This window comes from Mus pahari, chromosome 5 (genome assembly GCF_900095145.1).
Source record: "Mus pahari chromosome 5, PAHARI_EIJ_v1.1, whole genome shotgun sequence".
In the NCBI taxonomy this organism is placed as follows: domain Eukaryota; kingdom Metazoa; phylum Chordata; class Mammalia; order Rodentia; family Muridae; genus Mus; species Mus pahari.
In genome coordinates, this window is record NC_034594.1 from 8,100,381 (window position 1) to 8,114,146 (window position 13,766).

Genomic DNA, 13,766 nt, shown 5'->3' on the forward strand with positions numbered 1-13,766 from the left:
TTTATTATATTAGTTAATAATAGTAATATTTTATTGATTATGATGCTCTATTTTCATTACATTTATAAAGGTTGTGATGATATTATGCTGTCTTTTGAAAAATACCCTTGTGTGTGTGTGTGTGTGTGTGTGTGTGTGCAGGTATGAGAGAGAAAGAGAGAGAGGGGGAGAGAGAAATTACTTGGGAAAACATGCTACAGTGCAATTCTGGTGGTCAAAGGACAGCTCTTAGAGTTGGTTTTCTCCTTGATCTAGGGTTCTAACCCTGGATGTCAAGCCTGCTGGGCTGTCTTTTTAACTTATAACTTCTGTGAGTAGAAATATTACCATATATTAAAATTAACAAAAATTTTAATTTAACTAACATTTTTTCTATTTTTCACATTCCAAGTTTTTTCCTGGTTTTATTTTTTTTCTTTTTTCTCTTAAAATAGTTGATGTTTTCAGCCATTACATAATCTCTTGTTTCTTTTAAAGCACTTGTGGAGCTACACAGCTTTGAAGCGTTTCAGAAGAACAAGAAGCAGGCCCTGAAATTAGATTGCTTTTAATGTTTTCCAGTAAATGTGGCAAAACATCACACAATCTATTTTGCCTTCCCCAACCTCAGCCATCTAGGATTGAAAATGTGCTCCACTGTTTGCCTTGACATTTTCTTTTAAGTCTTTGCTTTTTCTCCTTCAGATCAAGTGAAACAATCATTTCGTTGGCCTTTGTTTCTTACACAAGAGAAGTTAAATAACAGCTGAACAATTACTATTGTGAACTCAGAATTTGAGACAGTTTAGCCAGTTTGAATTTCCCAGAGGGATCTTTCTAGGTTTTGTACTCTGAAGTTTGAAATAAAATGCCTAGGTTTCTTTGTTGTGAAAAGTATGCTAATATTTCTTTGGTTTTTATCGTTTTTTTCTTTTTGTTATTTTGCTAATATTTCTTTGGTTTTTATCGTTTTTGAAGCACAAATGCTGGTTGAAATATTCTTTTAAGTATTGTTTTTATTTTATGAAAAATACATAATTGTGTCTGTCTTAGTCAGGGTTTCTATTCCTGCACAAACATGACCAAGAAGCAGTTGGGGAGGAAAGGGTTTATTCCGCTTACATTTTCCACATTGCTGTTTATCACCAAAGGAAGTCAGACCTGGAACTCAAGCAGGTCAGAAAGCAGGAGCTGATGCAGAAGTCATGGAGGGATGTTCTTTACTGGCTTGACTCCCCTGGCTTGGTCAGCCTGCTTTCTTATAGAATCCAAGACTACCAGCCCAGAGATGGTCCCACCCACAAGGGGCCTCTCCCCCTTGATCACTAATTGAGAAAATGCCTTATAGCTGGATCTCATGGAGGCATTTCCCCAACTGAAGCTCCTTTCACTGTGATTAACTCTAGCTGTGTCAAATTAACACAAAACTAGCCAGTGAAGTGTCTATGAGTGTACACATGTGAAACTACAGCTCAAATTAAGGTCCTATTTCTCCTTTTGATTTTTCTCAGAAGCTTACTAGGGACACCCTCTTTTGGCAAGGCTGGATTCACTGAGGGTGCCAGGCATTTTGCTGACTCTGGCTCCTCCATACATGACCTACCACTGTTTATACTTACCATGGAACTCATATCCTTGCACTTGTAATGCGAGTACTTGCCTAATTGAGGAATCTACCTGACTGGGACCTAGTCAGTTCAGATTGATTCTTCAGGAAATAAGATGTTGCATTTATCTTCTAACACTTTAATTAGAAGTTATCAAAACATATATTTGATAGATAAGTGTTGGACAAGTTTATAATCTGGTGCTCAGTTTTGAATCATTATGAAAATGTATTTAGGTGAAACATCCAGAGAATAGTATTTCAAACAGAATTGCATTATGCAGGCTACCTGTATCAATATTTCAGTACATAGAAAAACAATGAAAATATCCTTCCAGAACTAAGAGCTGGAAAGCAAATATTTAATACAGTTTTTTAAAGGAGGAAAAATGCTACTATGACAGTTTGATAATTTACAAATGACTATGTTCTAATAGATTTGTAGGTATATGTTAGTTATTATGTTATTATTAGAATATTAATATATTATTATTAGAATATTAGAATATATTCTCTCTCTCTCTCTCTCTCTCTCTCTCTCTCTCTCTCTCTCTCTCTCTCCCTCCTACCAGGAAGTAGTGGATATAAACCTTTAATCCCAGAAGTGAGGACACAGAAGCAGAAGCAGGCAGATCATTTAGTTTAAGAAAAGACAGGTCTATAGAGTGAGTTCCTGGACAGTTAGCATTACAGAGAGAAACAGTATCTTAGAAACACTCTCCCAAAATTAAAAATAATAAAATAAAATAAAATATATTCTTTTTCACTTATAATTAATTTTAATTTAATTACAATTATATCATTTTTCCTCCATTTTCTTCCTCCCACCCTTTCTATTTTCCCTTCCTAGAACGTCTCTCATGCCTTCTAATTATCAAATTGATAATCTCTTTTCCTTTGATCATTCTTTTACATACATACATACATACACACATATTTGTATATATCACTGAATATATATATCACTGAGATTATATATATATATATATATATATATATATATATATATATATATATACCTTTGTGAGTTAACTAGTGAGTGAATGAACAAATTACTGCAATGGTACTTCAAAAGGGCAAGTCAGTTTTGCAAACAGTTGGATATATCGCAAATAAATTTTTTTACTTATTTTTATTAGATATTTTCTTTATTTACATTTCAAATGCTATCCTGAAAGTTCCCTATCCCCTCCCCCCACCTCTGCTCCCCTACCCACCCACTCCCACTTCTTGGCCCTGGCGTTCCCCTGTACTGGGGCATATAAAGTTTGCAAGACCTAGGGACCTCTCTTCCCAATGATGACTGACTAGGCCATCTTCTGCTACATATGTAGCTAGAGACACTAGCTTATTTAAGTTAAAACATACTCAAGGTCTTTCTATGCTTGACAATCTCATTAGCTCAGGACTATAGAGACATAAATCTGTTGATTGGATTCCAGGGACCAATGAGGAACAGTGATTATGATTACAGGAGGATTCTGTTTTTGTTGATTCTGCTGATAAAATAAGAAATTTTGTATTGCTTTTACTGTAATTTGAGAGGATCCATTCATGGTCTTCAGGTGATACTAAGAAAATCCAGATGTTCTCTTATGCTTCTTGTTTTCATGAATAAAATATGACCAAATTAGAGAATGCAACCAATTCCATGCCACTAAAATCACTTAAATCCCTGTGTCCTGCAAGGAAAAAATGAATAACCATTTACAGGCCTTCTCATTTACCCTATGCAGAATATTTTTCTGTGTACCTTGATTTTATGTCTGTGTGTCTGGGTATCTCTATCTTTCTCTGTCTCTCTGAGTGTGTGTGTGTGTGTGTGTGTGTGTGTGCGCATACTTGTGGCATATGTGTGGTGCTTCAGTTTTAAATAAGTTGCTTTCACTTTGTTTGAGATACTTCCTGCATTTTAATTAGCAAATTGACAGAGAGAATGAACTTGGTTAAGTTCATTTTGGAAGGTAGCACTACTTAGAGAATTTTCGTTCATAGAACTAGCACTTTGTGTAATTAATGCAGTTTGGAATGAACAAAAGATCTCCTTAGGAACAGAATTCTAGAACTGATGTCTACATTTGTTCTTAATTTTATGCCAACTTTTATGTCTTCTATATTTTGAACCTAATTTCTACCTAGAAGTGTTTATAAGATAAACACAATGATTTTTCTATTTTTGCTTGGATTGGTGTTTAAAAGTCAGCTTTCGAGTAAATATAGCTAAATCTCTTATTCATAATATTTGAAGAAAAAATTATATTCATACTATTCTTATTGTTAGATATCTAAGACAGTTTAATGGGACAGGAGGTAGAAAAAAATACTAGACTCAGATATTCAACTTATGGGACTATTTTAGTGCATATAGAGAGGTGTAGCTTTTCTACTGTGGGAAATTGAGAGGCCAGCCAGACAAATATGTGGCTGAAATTCTTTATAGTGATCAATGACTTAGGAATGAGGACCTTGCAGCACAACGTGATAAAGACTGTCCCTACACACATATTTCATTTGAGAATGGTGGGGCAAGGTCATATGTAAACTTGTAGGAATCCCAACTCATGACAAAAACACTTTATCACTTATATTAAACTACCCTCCTCCTGTCTCTTCAGCTGATAAAATAAGACATTTCATATCACTGTTATTGGATTTTGAGGGGATCCGTTCATGGTTTCCAGGTGATACTAAGGAAATCCAGATGTTCTCTTGTACTTCTTGTATTCAGAATAAAAATATTCACGAATAAGTTTAAAGAGAAGATCAAGAAAAAAACTGATTTCAATTTCAAAAATAAATCAAGCAAACAAACACCACCACCACCCAGAGCAGGAGATAAGGAATGGAAAGTGTTGTGGCTTGAAGGGGATGTGTCTCCCTAAATTTTTTCCTGATGTTAATTCCTAAATCATATGTTACAGGTTTTAAAAGGTGACCATCAAAGACACTGTGTTTAACCTGACTTAAACATTAGTAATCGAGACATATGCCATCATATGGTACCTCATGGACATATACTTCTTATCTTTGTATGTAAAATTTAAAATAAATTCAATTTAGTGTTTTCTAATGTGTTAATTTCCTTTTCATCTCTCTGAAAAAGCAATCCTCCCAAAAAGTATTTGTAACCATATCAAGTTATTTTTATGTTGTAATTACTTAATTAATTAATTAATGTTTTAAGAATAACACTAAAGAGATTTTAAAGACATGATTTAATTTATTTCTTTCATTTATTATATTTTATACTAAATGTATAAATTTCCTTAAAGCATATTTTAAAAAGAAAGAAATTGAGAATACTGTGTCATTATATTTTGTCTCTTCCTATCAGAATCTCTTTGTGCAGCCTGGTTGAAAACAAACAGGATATGAAAAAAAGTGAAATTTTAGCTTCTTAATAAAAGATTGCAATTTTTAATCTTCGGATTCCAAAAGGAGATAGATGAGTATTCTGAATGCTTATTTTGGCTGAACCATTCAGTACATTTGCCATTTCTTATAGTATGAAAGGTAGTATCTAGCATCATAAATGTTCATTTCAGATTGCCATATACTCATGTATATGCACAAAAACTGGCTAGTGCTGAAAGAAAAACAAAAGCCTTCCTATTACTCATCCGAACACAAAGCCTGAGTCTCTCTTCCCTTCTAGTTTGCTTCCTCATGCAGTGTCCTACTGATTGTCATGTCATTGCCCCATTATTTCTTCCAGAAAAAAAAGTATGTGTAGCTCTAGCACACAAAGTCCTGCAAGGTAATCTTTGCTACTTCATAGCTTGAGTGTATCCCAAATAATCAACCATTAAGGCAACTGTGGCGCCAGGTGTGACAAAGATCTCTGATGCCTATTTCAAGTTTCATGTAATTTTCAACTTGCAAAAGGTCTATTTTATTCTGTTTTCTGTCTAATCTGCTTCAAGTGCAGTATATACAAAGAAGTCTAGGACATTAGAGCACAGTATCTGGGGCTAGGGATATAGATGGGGAAAAATCTAGTGGAAAGTGAGCTAGTAATACAGAACAGAATAACAGGATATTTCTTTTGTATATAAGACTGTGTTTTCTATTACTGGGGTATTCACTACAACTTTATTTCTGATAGTGCTATGGAGAGCCCACCAGAGAGGATCACTCAGATACAATCTATAACCAAATAAAAATCATTATTTCAACCTGCTGGGGCTATACTCAGGTATTCAGGTCTTAACTGTAGCCATGAGCATTTAGAGGAAGAGGCATTAAAAGGCAAAAACAACATCCAGCATCTTACTCAGCAGCTGCAGCAGATTTGTACGAACAATCAGTTTAACAGAAGCTAAGATAAGCTGTTATCTGGTGGGTGCAAGGACAATTTGTAGTAACTTCCTATAACTCTTACTGAATTTTGAGGTGATCCATTTGTGATAACCAAATGTTACTGAGGGAATCAAGGTACCCTGTTTTGTTTTTTACTTTCAAGTATATAAATAATTTAAGAATGGACTCAAACAGAATCTGGCCGAAATTTTTATTAGAATTTAAAAGAAAATCTCCCAGAGCAGGCAAGTTGTTATTTCTAGTAGATGTCTAGAGGCAAGTGGAGAAAGACAGGGCCAGGGAAGGAGTCAGGCCCTTTGCATTACTAGCATAGATGTCTATCACAGAGCAGTCAGTTCGGTGAAAAGCAGGGGGATGATGCTCATAGTCAGACTATGGAAGCCTAAAGTGGCAGAGAAACCCAGAGTGTTATTTTTTTGGCCAGAGACCAGCCTGGGAAGGTGCACTCCCCTTAAGCTATACCAAAAAAAAGTAGACGGAGTCATTAATCATTATATAGTATATTATACCTTTCTCCCCAATATCACCTTCCCTAGAACAGTAGCTAATGCTAACCTTGACTGACAATATAGAGTTTCAGAATTCAGCCTTCTGCTCTAATTACTCAAAGGATAACATTTCTTTTCTTAATTTTATTTTTATTTTTGATAATATTTATTTATTTGTTTATTTACTTACTTACTTATCGTTTTATCTTCCCTAAGATGCTTTCCTTAGCTCTTTGCATTTCCCCAACATTTGGATCATCCTTATTCTTCCTCTAACAGATCCCTCTTTTTTTACTCTTTCTTTTCTGTTATTTTTTTTTGTATAAATTATTTATTTATTTACATTTCAAATGTTATCTCCCTTGTCAGTCTCATCCCCCTACAAACTCCACCATCCCGCCCCCTCTTGGCCTCTAAAAAGATGCTCACCCACCCCTATAGTTTCCCCCTTGGCTGGGGCAACAATCTTCCACAGGACCAAAGGCGTCCCCTCCCATTGGATACCAGGTAAAGCAATCTTCTACTATATATGTAGCTGGAGCCATGAAACCACCCATGTATACTCCTTGGTTGGTGATTCATTTCCTGGGAGCTCTGAGGGGTTCAATTAGTTGATGCTGTTATTCTTTCTGTGGGGCTGCAATCCCCTTCAGATCTTTCAGTCATTCCCTATCTCTTCCAACGGGGTTCTAAAGCTCAGTCCAATGGTTGACTGTGAGTGTCTGTATGTCTTAATCAGGTGCTGGCAGAGCCTCTCAGGACAGCTCTACTGGGCACTTGAATGCAAGTGCTCCTTAGTATCACCAATTGTGTCAGGGTTTTGTGCCTGCCAATGGGATGGATGCCAAGATAGGGTGGTCTCTGAATGTTTTCTCCTTCATTCTCTACTCCATTTTTTGTCCCTGTGCTTCCTTTAGACAAGGACAGTCCTGGGTTAAAGTTTTTGAGATGGGTGAGTGGCCCCTTCCCTCAACAGGGGGCCAATGGACATGACATTTTCTAAAATACCTAATAGAGGGGAGATAGAACTTGAAGAGACCTCCCCCCAGTAAATAGGCATGGCCCCCTGTCTGGGTCTTTCTATTGTTTCCCCTTACTCTCCACCCACCCACCCACTGCTACATATTTCTATTAGTTCTTCCGGCTTTCTGGACTTTTCTACTGTCTCTTCCCGGACCTAAACCTGGCCCCCTATTTCCCTCCCCTCCCCTCTTTCAACCAGAAGCCCCCTCCCTCTACCTCCAGTGATTATTTTGTTCCCCCTTCAAAGTGAAATTGAAGCATCAAGATTTGCCCTTCCTTCTTGATAAGCTGCATGTGGTCTGTGAAATGTATCCTGGGTATTCTAACCTTTTGGGCATCTACTTATCAGTGAGTACTTACCATGTATGTCCTTTTCTGTCTGGGTTACCTCACTCAAGGTGATACTTTCTAGTTCCATCTATTTTCCTGCAAAATTCATGAAGCCATTATTTTTAACAACTGAGGAGTATTCCATTGTGTAAATGTACCACATTTTCTGTATCCATTCTTCTGTTGAGAGACATTTGAGTTGCTTCCAGTTTCTGGATATTATAAATAAGGCTGCTGTGAAAATAGTTGAACGTGTATCCTTGTTATATGTTGGAACATCCTTTGGGTATATGTTCAGGAGTGGTATAGCTGGGTCTTCAGGTAGAACTAGTTCCAATTTTCTGAGGTACTGCCAGATTGATTTCCAGAATGATTGTGTAAGCTTGCAATCCCACCAGCAATGGAGGAGTATTTCTCGTTCTCTACATCTTCAACAGAATATACCACCACTTGAGTTTTTGATTTTAGCCATTCTGACTGGCGTGAGGTAGAATCTCTGGGTTGTTTTGATTTGCATTTCCCTGATGATTAAGGATGTTGAACAATATTTTAGGTGCTTCTCAGCCATTCAGTATTCCACAGTTGAGAATTCTTTGTTTAGCTCTGTACCCTATTTTTAATAGTGCTTTTTATGTTTTTTGGTTTTAGCTTCTTGAGTTCTTTATATATTTTGGACATTAGCCCTCTGTTGGATGTGAGGTTTGTAAAGACTTTTTCCTAATCTGTAGGAAAAATTTCTCCTATTGACAGTGTCTTTTGCCTTATAGAAGCTTTTCAGTTTCATAAGGTCACATTTATCAATTCTTAATCATAGATACTGAGCCATTTGGGATTCTGTTTAGGAACTTTACCCCTGGGCCAATGAGTTCGAGTCACTTTCCCATATCCTTATCTATTCAATTGAGTGTGTCTGGTTTAATGTGTAGGTCATTGATCCACTTGGATTTGAGCTTTATCCAAGGTGATATATATGAATTTATTTTTATTTTTCTACATAAAGACTGCCAGTTGGACCAGTACCACTTATTGAAGATGCTTTCCTTTTTTTCTTTTTTTGATATCAAAATATATATTTATTTGTTTTTAACATATTTTATTAGATATTTTCTTCATTTACATTTCAAATGCTATCCCAAATGTCCTCTATACCCTCCCCCTGGCCCTGCTCCCCTGCCCACTCACTCCCACTTCTTGGCCGTGGCATTCCCCTCTATGGGGCATATAAAGTTTGCAATACCAAGGGGCCTCTCTTCCCAACGATGGCTGACTAGGTCATCTTCTGCTATATACTGTAGGATTTTGGCTTCTTTGTTATAGATCAAGTGTCCATAATTATGTGGGCTTTTATTCTGGGCCTTCAATTCTACTCCATTGATTGACCTGTCTGTTTCTGTACCAATACAATATTGTTTTTATCACTACTACTCTGCAGTACAATTTGAAGTCAGGGATGGTGATTCCCCCTGAAGTTCTTTCATTGTTAAGAATTGTTTTGGGTTTTTTGTTTGTTTGTTTGTTTTTCCATAAGAAATTGAGAATTGCTCTTTCCATGTCCTTGAAGACGTTTGTTGGAATCTTGTTCAGCATAGTGCTGAACCTGCAGATTGGTTTCAGTAAGATGGTCATCTTCACCATGTTAATCCTAACAATCCAGGAGCATGCAAGACCTTTCCATCTTCTGAGGTCTTCTACCATTTCTTTTTCAGGGATTTGAAGTTCTTGATACACAGATCTGTCACTTGCCAAGTTATTGGATACTATTTGTGCCTATTGTGAAGGGAGTTGTTTCCCTAATTTATTTCTCATCCTGTTCATCATTTGTATAAAGGAAAGCTACTGACTTGTTTGTTTAAGTTAATTTTATATCCAGCCACTATCCCGAAGTTTTTGTTTATCAGCTGTAGAAGTCCTCTGGTAGATTTTTGGGGTCTTTTATGTATACTTTCATATCATCTTCAAATAGTGATATCTTGACTTGCTCTTTTCCAATTTATATCCCTCTATCTGTCTAAAAAGTTATCCATTTTATCTAGCTGTTCCAGGTTTATTGAGTAAAGTCTTTCGTAGTAAGATATGATTTTTTTTTATTTTAATTTTTTTAAATTTAATTTAATGATTTTTTAATTTACTTTTTTTTTAATTTCCACAGTTACTCTTGTTGTGTCTCCCTTTTCCTTTCTGATTGTGTTCATTTGTAAACAGTCTCTGTGTTCTTTAGTAAGTTTGGCTAATGGTTTATCTGTCAAGTTGAACATCTCAAAGAACCAGTCTTTGGTTTTGTTGATTCTTTGTATTTTTCTCTTGTTTCTAACTGGTTGATTTCAGCCCTGACTTTAATTTTTTTTTTTTTCTGGTCATCAATTCCTCTTGGGTATGCTTTCTTCTTTTTGTTCTAGGGCTTTCAGATGTGCTGTTAAGTTGCTAGTGTAGGATCTCCCCAGTTTCTTTACAAGGGAACTAAGTGCTATGAATTCTCCTCTTAGCAATTCTTTCATTGTGTTTCATACGTTTGGGCATGCTTTGTTTGTTTGTTTGTTTGTTTTTGTTTTTGTTTTCATTGAATTCTAGAAAGTCTTTAATTTCTTTCTTTATTTCCTCCATGACCAATTTATCATTGAATAGAAAGTTGTTCAGTTTCTATGGGTATGTGGGCTTTCTGTTGCTTTTATTGTTATTGAGGTCTAGCCAGAGTTTGTGGTTGTCTGATAGGATGCATGGGGTTATTTCAAACTCCCTATATCTGTTCAGGCTTGTTTTGTTACTGATTATATGGTCAACTTCTCAAAAGAAGGTATTTTCTTTTGTTTGGGGGTGAGATGTTAGACAGACAGATAGATAGATAGATAGATAGATAGATAGATAGATAGATAGATAGATAGATAGAGATATATGGATATATCCATTTGGTTCATAACTTGCATTAGCTTCATTGTATCTCTGTTTGGTTTCTGTTTCAATGACCTATCCCTTTTTGAGAGAGGTGTGTTGAAGTCTCCCAATATTATTGTGTGAGCTTTCATGCGTGTTTTAAGCTTTAGTAAAGTTTCTTTTATGAATATGGGTGCTCTTGCATTTGAGGCATAAATGTTCAGAATTGAGATTTCAGCTTCATAGATGTTTCCTTAGATGACTATGAAATGTCCTTCCTCATATCATTTGATAACTTTTGGTTGAAAGTCTATTTTACTGGTTATTAGAATGGCAACTTCTATGTTTCTTCTCCCACTTGTTTCTTGGAACGATTTGTTTGGAAAGCTTTTACTCTGAGGTAGTGTCTCTCTTTGGCATTGAGCCATGTTTCTTCAGTTGGTCATGACATTTGTTTTCTCCATCTATGATCATTGAGAGTTTTGCAGGGTATAGTTGCCTGGGTTGGCATCTGTGTTCCCATAGAATTTGTATGATGTATGTCCAGGAACTTCTGGATTTTATAGTCTCTGTTGAGAAGTCTGGTGTAATTCTTTTAGGTCTGCCATTATATGTTACTTGACCATTTTTCTTTACATCTTTTAATATTCTTTTTTTGTTCTGTGCATTTAGTATTTTGATTAGTATGTGATAGGAAGATTTTCTTTTCTTATACAGTCTATTTGGTGTTCTGTAGGCTTCTTGAATATTTGTAATTTATTTATTGTTTCTACTTCCAATTTTAATTCTTGTATAACTTTTTTCAAGTCCTTCACCTGTTTGGTTGTGTTTTTCTGTGGTTCTTTATGAGATATTGATATCGTCTTTAAAGGTCTATATTATCTGCATGAGATGGGATTTTAGATTAACACTATGTTTTTCAGGTATGGCTTATTTATGGCTTGTTGTGGTGGGAGAACTGTGTTCTGATGGTATCGAAGTATACTGACTTCTGTTGCTTATGATCTTGTGCTTGAGAGAGCGGGGGAGACAGGTTGATTGGGGAGGAATAATTCCTTTTTTCCCCTGTGGTGTCTTGGCTTTTCTGTGTCTGAACTCCATGAAAGCTTGAGTGCTATGTTTTCTTTCATTCTCTACTCTAATACTCTATCTATTCTGAATGGTTTCTCAGGTCTACAGTGTTCATGCCCTGGGTTTGTAGTTTTAAAACTCTAATAAAATCTGAATCAGTTCTTAAATCCTTTTATTAAAGAAGGGATACTCTATCCCCTTATCATCACCCTCTTACAGCTCTTCTTAGAATACTCGGCTCGTGGCAATTTCTTAAGATTCTCAAAAAATATTTTCATTGAAGTACTTACTCATTACTTGTCTTTTTTTCTCCCTGCTTTATAGATTTGAATACCTGAAACAGCAATATATAGCATAACAGCTCAGAAACTACTACCAGATTGATTGAAATTTTTTAGCATCTTTCACCAAAGTAAAAATTAACTGGAGATAATTAGGCAAGTTGTGAGGCTACAGTGACTTGGTTTTATCTTCTCTTTATATCAAAGTGCTTAATAACATCGAAAACAGCTTCTTGAAACAAGCAATGGTAAAAATTTTTTAATGTAGCATATGCTTCAAATTCAGAGTGTAATATTTATCCTTATATTTATCCTGTATTAGTGTTATATGTTCAACCTGCCTTGACAAGTAGAATAGTACTTTGGAAAATCCTTATAATTTTCTTGCAATAATATGTCTTTAATACTTGTGATGGTTTGTATATGCTTGGCCCAGGGAGTGGCACTATTTGGAGGTATAGCCTTGTCAGAGTAGGTGTATCACTATGGGAATGGGCTTTAAATCTGTACTCCTAGATGACTGGAAGTCAGTATTCTCCTAGCAGTCTTCAGATAAAGTTGTAGAACTCTCAGCTCCTCATGCACCATGCCTGCCTAGATACTGCCATGTCCCCACCTTGATGATAATGGACTAAACCTCTGAACCTGTAATCCAAACCTAATTAAATGTTGCCTTTTAAGAGACTTGACTTGGTCACAGTGTCTGATCACAGCAGTAAACCCTAGGACAATACTTTAAAATTTATTCATACAATATTTGACACCAATAAATATTAGTATTTAAATGTTCAAAAGCATTTAAGAGTAACAAATTGATTGGCTGCAATAGCAAAAATGTACAAAATGGAAATTAGCAAACAGTATGGGAATCCAAATTAATAATCTGTGAAGCAAATTACAGTGCACAAGAAAGATGCTTAAAGTGGGAATGGTGAAACATTTCAGATTCTGATTTAGACAAAATTCATAGAAAATACTGAGTTGTTAGGAGAAAATACTCCATGAGAAGAACATTCAAATTCACTTCCCTGCTCACAGGTCAGGAGGCAGACAGCCAAATGTAACTCCAGCTCTAGACCATCTGACCTATACTCTTTTTTGGCCTCCATGCAGTCCTCCCTCATATGTACAAACCCACACAGAAAGACAACCCCAAATACATAATTCAAAATACAAATAAATATTTAATTTTTAAAATTCCCTTAAGTACTAGTTTTGTGACCCTGATGTTAACCTAAGCATCCCAGCATGTGGGATATAAGAAAAGATTAAAGGAAAAGAATAGTTGGAGCTCTGCTTTTGCTCATGTCCTTTATGGAGTAACATTTAAGATTCCATTTCCTGATAAAGATGTGAAGACATTTGAAGTTTCTTGATAGGTGTGATTACCTACAGTGTAGAAGGCCCTCAGAGTAGTAATAAATCTTTACCAAGACATTGGCCTTATTGATTTAGAAATACTGCCCAATGATTTGCAATGTATGCAAAAAAGTAGCAGTTACCAAGAGATAATTTCTTTTATATGCTTCTAAGTATCAATAAACATAACATTATTTTATATTTTAAAAATTTAAACTCTAGTCAAAATTATTATAAATATAGTAAAAATTACTGCAGTTATATTTATAATAGTATATCAGACAGCTTCTTTTTTTAATCAATGTAAAATTTTTAAACATTTTTCTTTTTTCTTCTAATCACTGAACAGGTGCATGTTACTTTAAGGTCCTGAAGTATTCTCCTACAGGAAATATATATATATATATATATATATATATATATATATATATATATATATAT